The following is a 12979-nucleotide window of genomic DNA, read 5'->3' on the forward strand; positions in this document are numbered from 1 at the left end:
TTCATTAAACAGAGAAAAATCCATTGCGTCCTCCAATGCGGCCGATAATGTATCTCCAGGAAAAATGTCAAGGTTGATATGAATATTGCTACAATTATCAAAATTGATATTTTCTCCAAGGAGTGATACACTTGATTTTTCATCTTCTGTAGAATCATAGTGATCAGATGTTTCATCAAGAGTTGCAGCAAGACCTTTGTTGCCAGTGTATTTTCTACGATTTGGACACTCATTAAAAAAATGACCAAAACCTTTATACTTGAAGCACTGTGGCATATATCCTCATCATCAGTGTCGACAGTATCCCTGTTTTTAGGAGGAACACGATCATGAGGCGTAAGTGATGATCTAGGTTTGTCTCTAGTGAAGCGTTTACTTATCTTCAAAAGAAGGTCTCTAAACTGTCTTGTGATCAGAGAAACTGGGTTGTCAAGATCTTCATCTGATTATTCAGTCTCAATAGGATCATTCGCAGAGCTGCCAACACTTTTACTTTTATCAAGTAGTTTAATGTTCTTTTATGCTTTGAACGTAATATCCTTTCCAGCTTTAGATAGATGTTTGTGACCAAAGATCTTTAACTTTCCATCATGGTCGTACATCGCATTTGGCCAAGGGTGGTCATGTGCGGCCATCATGGCCTTGGGAGTTGATAAATGATTTTTTCTCCCCTAATTTAAGTTGTAAAAAGGTCAAGTTAACATATATAGGGAGGGGTAGTTGGTTGAAGGTGCATATCCAGACAATGCACCAAGCAAGCTTCATAGCTTAGCCGAAAGAGTATAAATGATGCTCATGCCTCATTTATAGTTGGTGTAGCCTTGCCAATGAGGCATATGATGCTTAGGCATCACTATGCCATGTCGCCGACCAAATATGTATTCATTGGATGCATTATGACCGATGGCCTATACGGACTAGGCCATTACCATTATTGCTTGGCCACGACCTTGTAAACGAGTTGACTTAAGTTTCAGTCCCTTTGGGGATGAACTACGGTTTGTGTTTGATCCCTTTAGAGTATGGAAGGGTATGTAGGCAGCCGCAATGATTTGCAGCATTTCCGGTCCAGCACTTTGGCCCCTCATATCATCTAAGCTCGGTAGCTCGACAAAGGAGATGATTGTGGCCAAGCTTGATGAGGCTTAGTTGCATGCAAGCAAGGAATGCTCATACTTCATATCAAGCTACACGTAGTTGGCATATGCTCCAATTGCAGAATTGGACATGGCCAAGAGAGTAAGCTAAGTTGGTAAGTAAAGAAGTGGAATTAGGCCTCCTATGGCCTACGGTCAAGTCCAAGGAATGCCTTATGCCTGGACAAGACTTGGTAGCCAGTGATGCATGCAAGGTGCATCAACCATAGCCTTTAAGGATTTAAAACCTTTGCAAATCAAGGGTAAGTTGAAACGGTGTAGCAGCTAAGTTAGTTGCGTCATGCTTGCAAGGGAAAATGGGCGTGCTCAACGCAAGAGATGATTGTGGCTAGACTTGATGAGGTGAGTTGCATTCCATTCCTTGGATGCTCATACTTCCTAGCAAGGCGTTCGACTTAGGCATGTACCAATGACGCATTGGGAATGGCCTCGAAAGTAAGCTACATCGATATGCAAGTTACCAGAGCCTGCATAAGCCTAAGGAGGGTATGGCATGAGCCTAATTGATGCACCCTAGGAACGAGCAAAATAAGTGCATGATTTCACCAATGTCCCATATAAAGGGTGGTGTTAGGCCTGCAATGGCCTATGCGTAAGTCCAAGGATGTATTATGCCTGGACAAGACTCGGTAGTACGACAGTTCCTCAGCTAGATAGGAAATTCAGTGATGCATCTCCTACGTTGAGGCAAGACTTTAAACCCTTTGCAGAACAAGGGTAAGTTGGAATGGTATGGAAGCTAAGTTAGACGCATCATGCTCCACGAGCATGCTTTCAAGGGAAAATAGACGTGCGTTTGCCAAGCTTTAAGGCCCGATAAGCATCATCATCACGGCGCATCGAGGAAGTTATGGCCTGTGCTTCCAGGCGCGACAGGCGTAATTTTCCGGTCCGTCACAGTTGGTATAAGAGCAAGTTCCGAGATAAATCTAGGGGTTGTGCGGAGTGGACTCGTCAACGAGTATATTTTTCCTTCAAAGGAGACAAAGTTGGAGAGTAGGCCAACTTTTGCTGAAAGAGTTTGTAACTGCTATGCCAGTTACTTTGCGAATTGAGTTGAGCTTGTTTTAAGTACTGTAAGTTTTCCTGGCCTAAGTGGCACCCCACTTACGTGTGGATATCCGGAATACCGTATGGAATGGTGGGTAGATAATGAGACTGATCATCCCCACACGTTGGCAACTGGCCAACGGTGTGCATTGTCAGGCCCGGCTAGCATCCATTTACGAGTGACAACCTGGATGACCGTAAGATACGGTTGGCAACTGGATCATGTTCCACACAGTACAACATGTTGTTGGCACCAACCTTGTGAACTTTTGGGACTCCTGAGTGTGTGGTATGAGGCACCCCCTAAGGATACCTGCTTGAGATATCCTTTTGGAAACTGGCCAATTGAGATTCTTGGTAACGTTGTGGACTCTTTTTGAATTTCTGGATATGCGGTATGGGACGTATACTCAGAAAGTCCTAATTGATGCTCCATGTAAAAACTGAAAAAACCTTGTGATTTTTGAGCATCTGGTATGAGACTTTTTCTCAAGATTCCAAATCGAAGAGCTTGTCCACAATAGTTCTTGTTTTGAATTTCGTAGACGAAATTCGTTAAAGGGATGAATATTGTAACACCCGTGTTTTTAGCATGGCGCATGCTCAAAGATGTGTCATGACCTGAAATGAAGCTCATCTAAAGCTTTCGTAGCGTAGAAAAAGGAGCATTGGCCTAGGACAATATGCTGCCAAAATGGCACCAAGAGAGTGGAAGTTGTAAACTATATTTGCCAAAGGCCAATCTCGCATCAAAGGATACATTAGGACAGTTGGGTAGATGGCCTTGAGAAAAGTAGAGCCATAATGACGCATTACGCAAATCATTGGCCTATGGCCAATATCGTTACAGGTCAGAGCAGACTGGTCTTGGCAATGTACAGCCATCACGGCTGGACATTGGAGTGGCCGATGGGACAAAGCTGGAAATACAACCATCATGGCCCTTCACTACATTTGGCTCAAGAAATGTCCAGTCATCATGGACAGACATTGGAACTGGCATGTGAGCCAGAACTGAATGTACGACCAACACGGTCGTACATCGCATTTGGCCAAGGGTAGTCATGTGCGAACATCATGGCCTTGGGAGTTGATGAATGATTTTTGCTCCCCTAAGTTGTAAAAATATAAAGTTAACATATATAGGGAGGGGTAGTTGGTTGAAGGTGCATATGAGTACAATGCACCAAGTAAGCTTCATAGCTTATCTGAAAGAGTATAAATGATGCTTAGGCCTCATTTATAGTTGCGTAGCCTTGCCAATGAGGCATAGGATGCTTAGGCATCACTATGCCATATCGCAGACCAAATATGCATTCCTTCGATGCATTATGACGGAACGGCCTATACGTACTAGGCCATTACCATTATTGCTTGGCCACGGCCTTGTAAACGAGCCTTAAGTTTCTGTCCATTCTGGGATGAACTACGGTCTGTGCTTGATCCCTTTAGAGTAGGAAAGGGTATGTAGGCAGCCGCAATGAGTTGCAGCATGTCCTGTCCAGTATTTTGTCACTCATATCATCTATTGGGGAAATGATTACGGCACATTGGCCTCTCATATCATCTGGATCGGTAGCTCGACGCAAGAGATGATTGTGGGCAGACTTGATGAGGTGAGTTGCATTCCATTCCTTGGATGCTCATACTTCCAATCAAGGCGTTCGACTTAGGCATGTACCAATGACGCGTTGGGCATAGACTCAAAAGTAAGCTATATCTATATGCAAGTTAGTGGATCTTGCGTAAGCCTAAGGAGGGTATTGCATGAGCCTGATTGATGTCCCTTGGCACGAGCTAAACAAGTGCATGCTTTCAGCAATATCCCATCTAAAGGGTGGTGTTAGGCCTGCAATGACCTATGCGTAAGTCCAAGGCATGCCTTATGCCTGGACAAGACTCGGTAGTACGACGGTTCCTTAGCTAGATAGGAAATTCAGTGATGAATCTCCTACGTTGACGCAAGACTTTAAACCCTTTGCAGAACAAGGGTAAGTTGGAACGATGTAGAAGCTAACTTAGACACATCATGCTCCACGAGCATGCTTGCAAGGGAAAATGGATGTGCGTTTGCCTATCTTTAAGGCCCAGATCGTAATATCATCATGGTGCATCGGGGAAGTTATGGCCTGCGCACCCAGGCGCGCCAGGCATAATTTTTTGGTCCGTCACATGAGCAGTGAGTTAACACGGGCACTGAGAAAAAATTAGCACTGGGTTATAAGTTAAAAAATACTAAATGAAATAAGCCTATTTCTCGTTATTTGAACCGTCTACTCGATGATAGTATATGTTAATGGTAAAACCATACTAGGTGCTTTAGGTGATCATTCAACCGGTAAGACAAATCCAACTAGTCATTTCTTATAAGTCCTTCTTAGAAAAAGAGCAACAAGCTAACGAGAAAATACAAAGTCTGAATGGTATAAAACCCACTTGGGAAATTTGTTATTATTCAACTCATCTATATGTAGATTGGGGGAACATGTATTTCTCATTCAAAAATCCATATTTGTCTATTTTGGTCACTCTTAGTTTGTCCTGCTTTCTAGTTCATTTTACAACCAAAAACGAAGGAGAAACGTACTGTCAAATGTCTGGTAATCCTTAGTTAAGAAAATCTTTGTCCGAGAATTGTGGGAAGAAGAGGGTCATTCATTTTCAAGAAAGGTACCCAATATAGTGTTCCAGTAGGAAAGTTGGAAGCTTGAAGAATCCAAGAATTTCCACTCAGTTTAATACGATAATCTTAAATATATATATGAAAACAATGATTCCATAAAAATTAATAATAAAAAATCAGATATTTTATTGATCGAGGAAGAGAAAATCCATTAACATATATTAACGGTGTTGATGCATATAATTATCCCATATTGTATCTGTAATTGAAGAATAAATTTCCGATGTTGAATATGGCTATTTATTTCTACCGATTATAAAATATTTGTTGTTGTCTTCTTGTGTTCTTGAGTCAGTTTCTTGTATGATTACAACATTTCCATCATATGAAAGTTGGGTAATAATATCCTAAACTTCGATAAAGGATCAACTAATTGTCTCACGCGGATGGGGAAAATGTTCTTGGAGTACTCTATTATGTTTATTATAACTAATAACATGCATAATTTGTTAGAGTGAATGCTCGGTTGAACCTGCATATCTTGATATGTCAAGTATGTTGTCGTATTTTAGGTGCCAAAATTATTTCTTGATATTAGTCTACCAAAGTTGGCATCAGTTTGAAATAAATTAGGTAGTAGAGTCTTAAGATTTTCCAAGTTACTCAAGCTAGTCTTAGAAATCGACGATCTACCATTTAGTGATTTTCTTCGAGATCCTAATTTGAAACTAAGATTTGATTATCTCGATAATCTAGATCTCGATTGATCTCGATAATTTGTATAACTCAAATATCTCTGATTTAGTTATTGAGATTGATAGAGCGGTTAAAGAATACAGATTAGTCCTTTATTGTCTCGGAATACAATCCGAAAGAGTTGAGTGGTAGAAGTCTTCACGGCGGCTGAAGCAACTTAAGATAGTGGGCTATATCTTAAGATTCACGTGCATTGACCAAATTGGTAGTAGGCACAGGGATACTGAAGGAACTAGGTAACTTGAAGTTAGTTTACCTGGTCTCTACTTTACGAAGTTGGTAGTAGTATTTGTATAACGAATTAAGTATGAGAGTGTTTAATAGTGGACTAGGTCCCAAAGTTTTCTGCACTTGCGATTTCCTCGTTGACAAAATCTTGTGTCGTGTTATTTAATTTTCCTTCCGCAATTATAATTATTATTTTAGTTATAATTAAAGTAAATACACTTGTATGTTAACCAAACAATTAGTTTGATCCAATAGTTGGTTCAATCCGAACTTATGGACATCTTGTGGTTGTTATCTTCTTCACATTCTATGTTTATATTAGACCACGCAAATCGTTTGTCATATAGGTTGATATTGAAAAGATTGTGGTGTACTTGGTATTCTCGTTATTTTAAAATTGGAAAATGTAAAAGAAAAGGGGATCTTTATAAACTACACAAAAGACTTATCGAGAATGGAGATAACATACCAACTTTTTAAGACGATTTCATTAAGTAAACTTAGCGTCTTCATCAAGGAGATATAAAGATACACACATCTTTTATAATTCCACAACCGCATTCCCATAAAGATATATCAATTAAGCACGAGTTTAAAGTAGAACTCTCCCAAATTTGATGTCATTCTCAAGAAAACAACACAGTGAACTTTACAAGTAAAGGATTTTTATGGACATAAACAAATTCACAAGTAAATTTATATCCATCATCATCAAAAGTTTACTCCTCATTTTCCGCAAGGAATTACACTATCAATGGCGACCAAAAGCGTATAAAAATATTTACTTGACAAAGAAAGTATATAAGTCGTCGTCATAAGTTCACATATGGACCAAGAAGGTTGCGAACATTCAAGCAATAAGGGTGTTCAATAACACTCAAGACTACACAAAAATCCACAAGCCCACAGTGATTTTGTGAATAAAGTTTTCTTAGAAGTGTTTATGAGAGTTGTAGAAAAAGTGAAAATAGTCATATAAAATAGTTAGTGAATTTCTGCTAATACTGAAACTAGACAGATTTGCAAACCTTGGCAGTTCACGTACTCAGGTCACGGGGTTTGCGGGCCTTGGAAGTTCGCGAGTTTAGTTTGTAGGAGTTTGCGAACCTACCTCATTCCGAACTTCAGATGTGATGGGTTTGCAAACCTAATTTGCAAACATATACAGTCACTGAATTAAACTGAATAGGTAACACATACAAGCATGTGCACCTTGCGCCAAGCATTTCTCTAAATCTCATAATTCAATATGAAACATTCCTAATAGCCATATACAATATGCACTATTTCTTGCGCAATTTTCAAATGATCAACATAAACATAAATAGTTTATGAACAATAAACTATTTCGAGAGTTTTACTAAGACAAGCTTGAACTCGAAATTTATTTTTCTCAATAAACACAAAAAGCCAAAAGTCATCGACTTTGTTTGGTTCTTTTAACATATATATCTAAGAACTTAAACAAAAATTAAATTAGATAATCATGAATTATACTCAAGGTATATGGATCATTAGCCGCATTGGTTTGTGTATATATCATTAGTAATTCACCTTTGATTCATTCTCTCTTAATTAATGGTGAATGATATACTCATAATCTGTGCGATTATCATGTCTTGAGAATTCAATCTATAAAAGTAACCTAAGTTTAAATATCAACATTATAATTAAATAGATTATCTAAGGGGATATCACGTTCTCGTTTCTTGCTTAGTAGTCAAATAGGCAGGGAAAACTCTACATAAGAGCATAATAAGTGTTGATACCTACATCGAGTCAATACATTTTGAACTTGCTATTATCGATGTGCTAACACCTTGAGTCAGATATAACTATGTTGATTCTTTTCAATTTATAGGTGCATAGAAGACAATGAGAAATTTGTTGATGGGGGTGTTTTTTGAAGGGGGCATGGGGGACAAATGATATGTTGACACATGTCTTTGATTCCCATGAATTTTGTTTCCAAAAATATAAAAGAAGTGTATTTTTGGAAAGAAAATTTGTTTTCTTAATTGGTGTTGGTATTTTTGGAAACATAATTCATGGGAATCAAAGACATGTGTCAATATATCATTTGTCCCCCATGCCCCCTTCAAAAAACGCCCCCATCAAAAAAATTCTCGAAGACAATTATGACAACTGTTAGAGCATTGCTCGGTCGCATCACAAGTGTTGCTATCTCAAGCTTGTTGTCAAAACTATATCTTGATTTCTAGTCTACATTTAGTTAGTCTCGGATTATGATAGAAGTGTGTAGTTGAGAATCGGATGTCACTGCGTTCTACCGTTTGAAGGTGAAGATCAACAGAAGCTTTGGAGAACTTCAACATCAAAAGTTAAGTGAAGACTGTATCACCTATTTCAAGTTTTCGCGTTTCTCAAATTAGACAGTACATGCTTGACGGAATTCGAGTCAAGTTTATTTTCAATATCTTCTTGAAATATTTATGCTTAAGAACATTTGTTCATACTTGATGAATTTGGTTAAGAACAATTTATTTTTCATGACTTAAAGTACGATTCAAGATTTAATCATTTGAAAATAGCCTGGAACAGTGATATGTGTCACTGATGTTATTCGGGAATGTTTTGAATTGATTATTAGAGAGATATAGTACTATTATTAATCTGGATACAGGACAATATACATACCAGTTCACATATTGGGAGAACTTTTATATGTCCGGAGTCGCGGTACATGTACCCAGTACACGTACTGGCGTAACTATAGTTCGGCAGCAACTTTGTGGTACGCATACTCGGCATCCATACCACAAAGTCTGTAACTCGTGGACTAGGAACGGTACACAAACCTAGTATGCAAACCGGAAAAAAACAGTTGGTTTTAATACCAAAAATGGTACGCATACACGGTACGCAAACAATAAAATATCTATGAGTTCCTGAACTCGTATTTTTTTAAGGGTATCCATACCCAGTACACGTACCATGACAAAGACATTCACGAACAGGTACATGTACTTACCTTATCGAATATTTTCAGTTTTATCAGAATTATTTATACCACATAATCGACATTTGAACAACTCTCTAAAAACACTATCTAGACGTTTTTGATCATATGTGTTATTCAAGAAATATCTTAAAGTGTTATATGAAAATGGTTAAGCATATAGTTTTCTCGGCTAATATCGGCTAACCTGCATGAACATGTCATTGTACACGGTTCAGTTACGGTTCATCCTAACCAAAGTGTATATTCTACTATGTTCATCTCAAGTCAATTTTTTCATCTAACAGTGATTGTTGATTACTTGGTTCCAAAGTTATCTTTGCTTAAACCCAAATAAATCTTGATCTTGAAAGTCTATAAAAGGAGAACCTCTAACAACTGGGATCTTTGAATCCCTAACACTATTCTTGTGTGTCCTAGTTGTAAACTAGAGTCGTCCTCTCCTTAAAACCCTTATAGGGTTTAATGACTAAAAATACTTCACTTGGGGATTCATAAAGCCAGGTCCAACTATCTTTATCTTGATAGTTCGAGTATCCGGATCTTGTTTTGATTGTTCAGTTGCTCACTCAAACAAGATAGATAGAAATCACAAAGTATCTTCATCTCAGATTTTGTTATTCCACAAGTTTCGACTTATGAGGTGAATAGTAATCTAGACCGCTATTCGGGAATCATAAGACCGGATTTTGAGGTTTAATAGACTTTGTCTATTGCAATCGATTTCCTACCTCACCTTGATCATTGATTAGAACGGAAATCACAAACATGCTTATCTATGGGAGGCAGATTGGCTTAAAGTCTTCAAATGAGTTGAAGCAACTCTTAGGCTATAAAGGATGTTAGCTAAGAGAATCAATTGCGCGGAGTTATGCTGGGATTCAAGAGGCATAAGGAGAACGACTGTAACTGAATTGTTGTGACGGTTTAATTCGGTCTCAACTACATTCCAGTCTGAAGTTCTGATAGTAGGCTAGTGTCTGTAGCGTCTTAATACAATTTGGTGTTCAAGTCCGGACTAGGTCCCGGGGTTTTTATGCATATGCGGTTTCCTCGTTAACAAAATTTAGGTGTCTGTGTTATTTATTTTTCCGCATTATATTGTTTATCTTTATAATTGAAATATCAGAGGTTGTATGTTAATCAATCGAAGTAGATACATCCATCCTTGTTTGTTTAATAAGACTTGATTGATTATTGGATATTGATCTTTGGAATCGTCCAAGTACTCTCCACACATAATCAGGTTCACGAATTTGCTTCTGTAAGCTTTCTGATTGTTAGAGAAAGAGATATAAGCTCTTCATATAATTCCTTGATCGAGATTCATTAAGTTGAACTCTCGGAATTGTATTCGAGTTTAATCCATATAGGTTGCATAAGAAAAAAATTGGTGGTGTATTTTGGTACCCCCATGTTTTCAACAACTAGTACAGAGAGCTACAGTCATAAACATTCTCACAAGTAGGTCACTTAACCTCTTGGCATGGATTTAAATTATCGTCTTCAGAAATATTAGGTATTAGCTTTAAGTATATGTTTAAAAAATTAATGATGATGATACTCAGATTTCCACCAAATCACTTAGCGAACATAATAGCTCAAAAACAAGAGTATTGATGGTATTAATAGGTCACAACATCAAACATATATAACATAAGGGTTTCTCAAGTTTATAGACATACCTTTTTTGAAGAACCAATCATGAATTCTACGACGTTACTAGATATTCAACATCTTACCTAATATAATATGTGTGCCCTAGTTCTTGTGATTCCCTCACCACGTTTCTAGGGTCTTTCTTGGTGAGGATGTACTTCCAACACAATCAAGTTGTGTTAATATGAACATCATTTAGTTCGCACAAGTAGTTGAAACAAAGTTACTTAAGTTCTCTAGTAATTTTACAACTTATTCCTTAAAACTTCCAACGACTTTTATGTACCTCATCCAGATGTTGACCCTTATCGTGTTTTTTTTATGGAGCTCCTTCTTATTGACACTTATTTCTTTGTTGATATTATTTGGTACCCATTTCTGAATGGCTTTAAGAACAAAGTCGTTTCGAAACTTTTTCGGGAGAGTACTGAAAAAACTGATATTACGCGAAATCAGTTTTTCTCAAGTTGGGAGCATCATATCTTGTTATTTATGAACAAAAGTAGATATGGTTTTATCTCTTTTATGAAATATACATCCCCTTCGCAAATGACCTGATTTTCCATAATAAAAATAGTTTTAGTATAATGTAAAAAGTGATGTTGATTATTACCTGGATGTATATGGGCTTTCTTGGGAACGAAAAAGCTGGTGGTGTAAAAAGGAGAGGGTACTAAGTACACCACCAACTTTTTCGTTCGGCAACATAAATGGACAAAAGCTAATACAATTGCAAGCAAATATGTATTAAAAATCCTTGAACAATATGTATATAAATTTTTTCCCTTTATCTTCCACAATCAATATCTGTATACTAAGAAGTCCGTGAACCTGATTGTGTAGAAGAGTTCTTGGACGATATCACAAATCAATATCCAAGATCAATCTAATCATATCCAAATCAAGAGGATTAGAATTATAACAAGTATGAAATTTGTAACATATCTTTCAAAATATAAATTCAACAAGAACAAGTCTCATTATTGATCACAATGATTAAGGAATTAAACTACATAGATTGATTAAGTGCTACTTGTGTTATTTATATTATAAAGATAAGATAACATGATACGGAAAAGGAAAAAACACAAGACACCGGAAGTTTTGTTAACGAGGAAAATTGCACATGCAGATAAACCTCGGGACCTCATTTATCAAGATTTGAATATTAAACTGTATTAAGCTGCTACAAACTTATTTGTTGTACTTTCCATATATTGCAATTGAGACCGAATTATCTGTATCCTACTATCAGACTTCAGACTGGAATGTAGTTGACACCGAATTAATCCTATAAGTAATTTAGTGGTCTTTATGTCTTTGAACCTCACAATGCTCTACACAATTGATTCCCTAAGATGACGTCCTTTACATCCTGAGAGTTGCTTCAACCTAAGTGAAGAATTTTGATACCAATTTGCATCTAACAAACCAGTATATATGATTTTCCTTTTGATACTTCGATCTAACTTTGGAAATATGTTTGCAATAGATAAAGTATAGGAAAGCTCACGAATCCGTAACACTTACGCTCAGTTAGCTGGGAAGTCTGGATAACTAACCACCTCTCAAGAACTATCCAAACAAATTAATAAAGAAGAGTTTTAGATATCTATCTTGAGGAATCACAAAGTCTGATACGAAGATAATTTTGCGATTACCTTAACGATCAATAAGAACAAAATTATTATACACGAACTATCAAGTAAAAGATAGTCGAAGCTGGCTCCATGAATCGCTAACTGAAGTTTTCAAGCCGCAAACCTATTTATGTTCACAGAGGAACCTAGGTTAATAAAGGACGATTCTAGCAAGTAACCAGGACACATAAGTATCAGGGATTATGAAGTCTTGTTGCATGAGTCTCTTTATTTATAGATTTTCGAGCTCTAGGTAGCTTTGAATTCAATATAAGATAACTTGAGAAGTAACACTTTATCAGTTTAGATAAAATTCTTGTTAGGAATTTGTGTAAGCATGTGGAAAGTCCGCCTTACAGAGAATAATATACACTATAGTATAGGATACTGGAGCTGTTTGATAATTCATGGAAAATATACCTTATGAAAGTATACAAGCATAAACTGTGTCCATTAACACTCAAGACTTAAACCATGATTCACAAAAAACAAAGTGATTTAGTGAACAATGTTGTCTTAGAAGTGTTTATGAGAGTCGTAGCAATGTGAAACGTATTTGTGAAAATAATTTATGAGCATCTTCTTAGTACGATACTTGGTATGTATGTGTAGGGGTATGCATACTTATAGACCAGTTCTTGAACTTAGGATGTTGGCGTACGCTTACTGGGTATGTGTACTCTTATCCGTTTATGAACTAAGGACATTGGGGTACGCGTACCTCCCTCCCATTCATGAACTCAGAACCTTAGGGTATGCGTACCAATCCTATTTCGGATCTCAGATTATTAGGGTGCGCGTACTGGGTACACGTGCTACCCTGTGTCCCGAATTTCAGAAATTCTGAAAACTCTCTTTAAACAATTTGAAACATTCCCAATCTCCT

Source organism: Papaver somniferum, chromosome 5 (genome assembly GCF_003573695.1).
Source record: "Papaver somniferum cultivar HN1 chromosome 5, ASM357369v1, whole genome shotgun sequence".
In the NCBI taxonomy this organism is placed as follows: domain Eukaryota; kingdom Viridiplantae; phylum Streptophyta; class Magnoliopsida; order Ranunculales; family Papaveraceae; genus Papaver; species Papaver somniferum.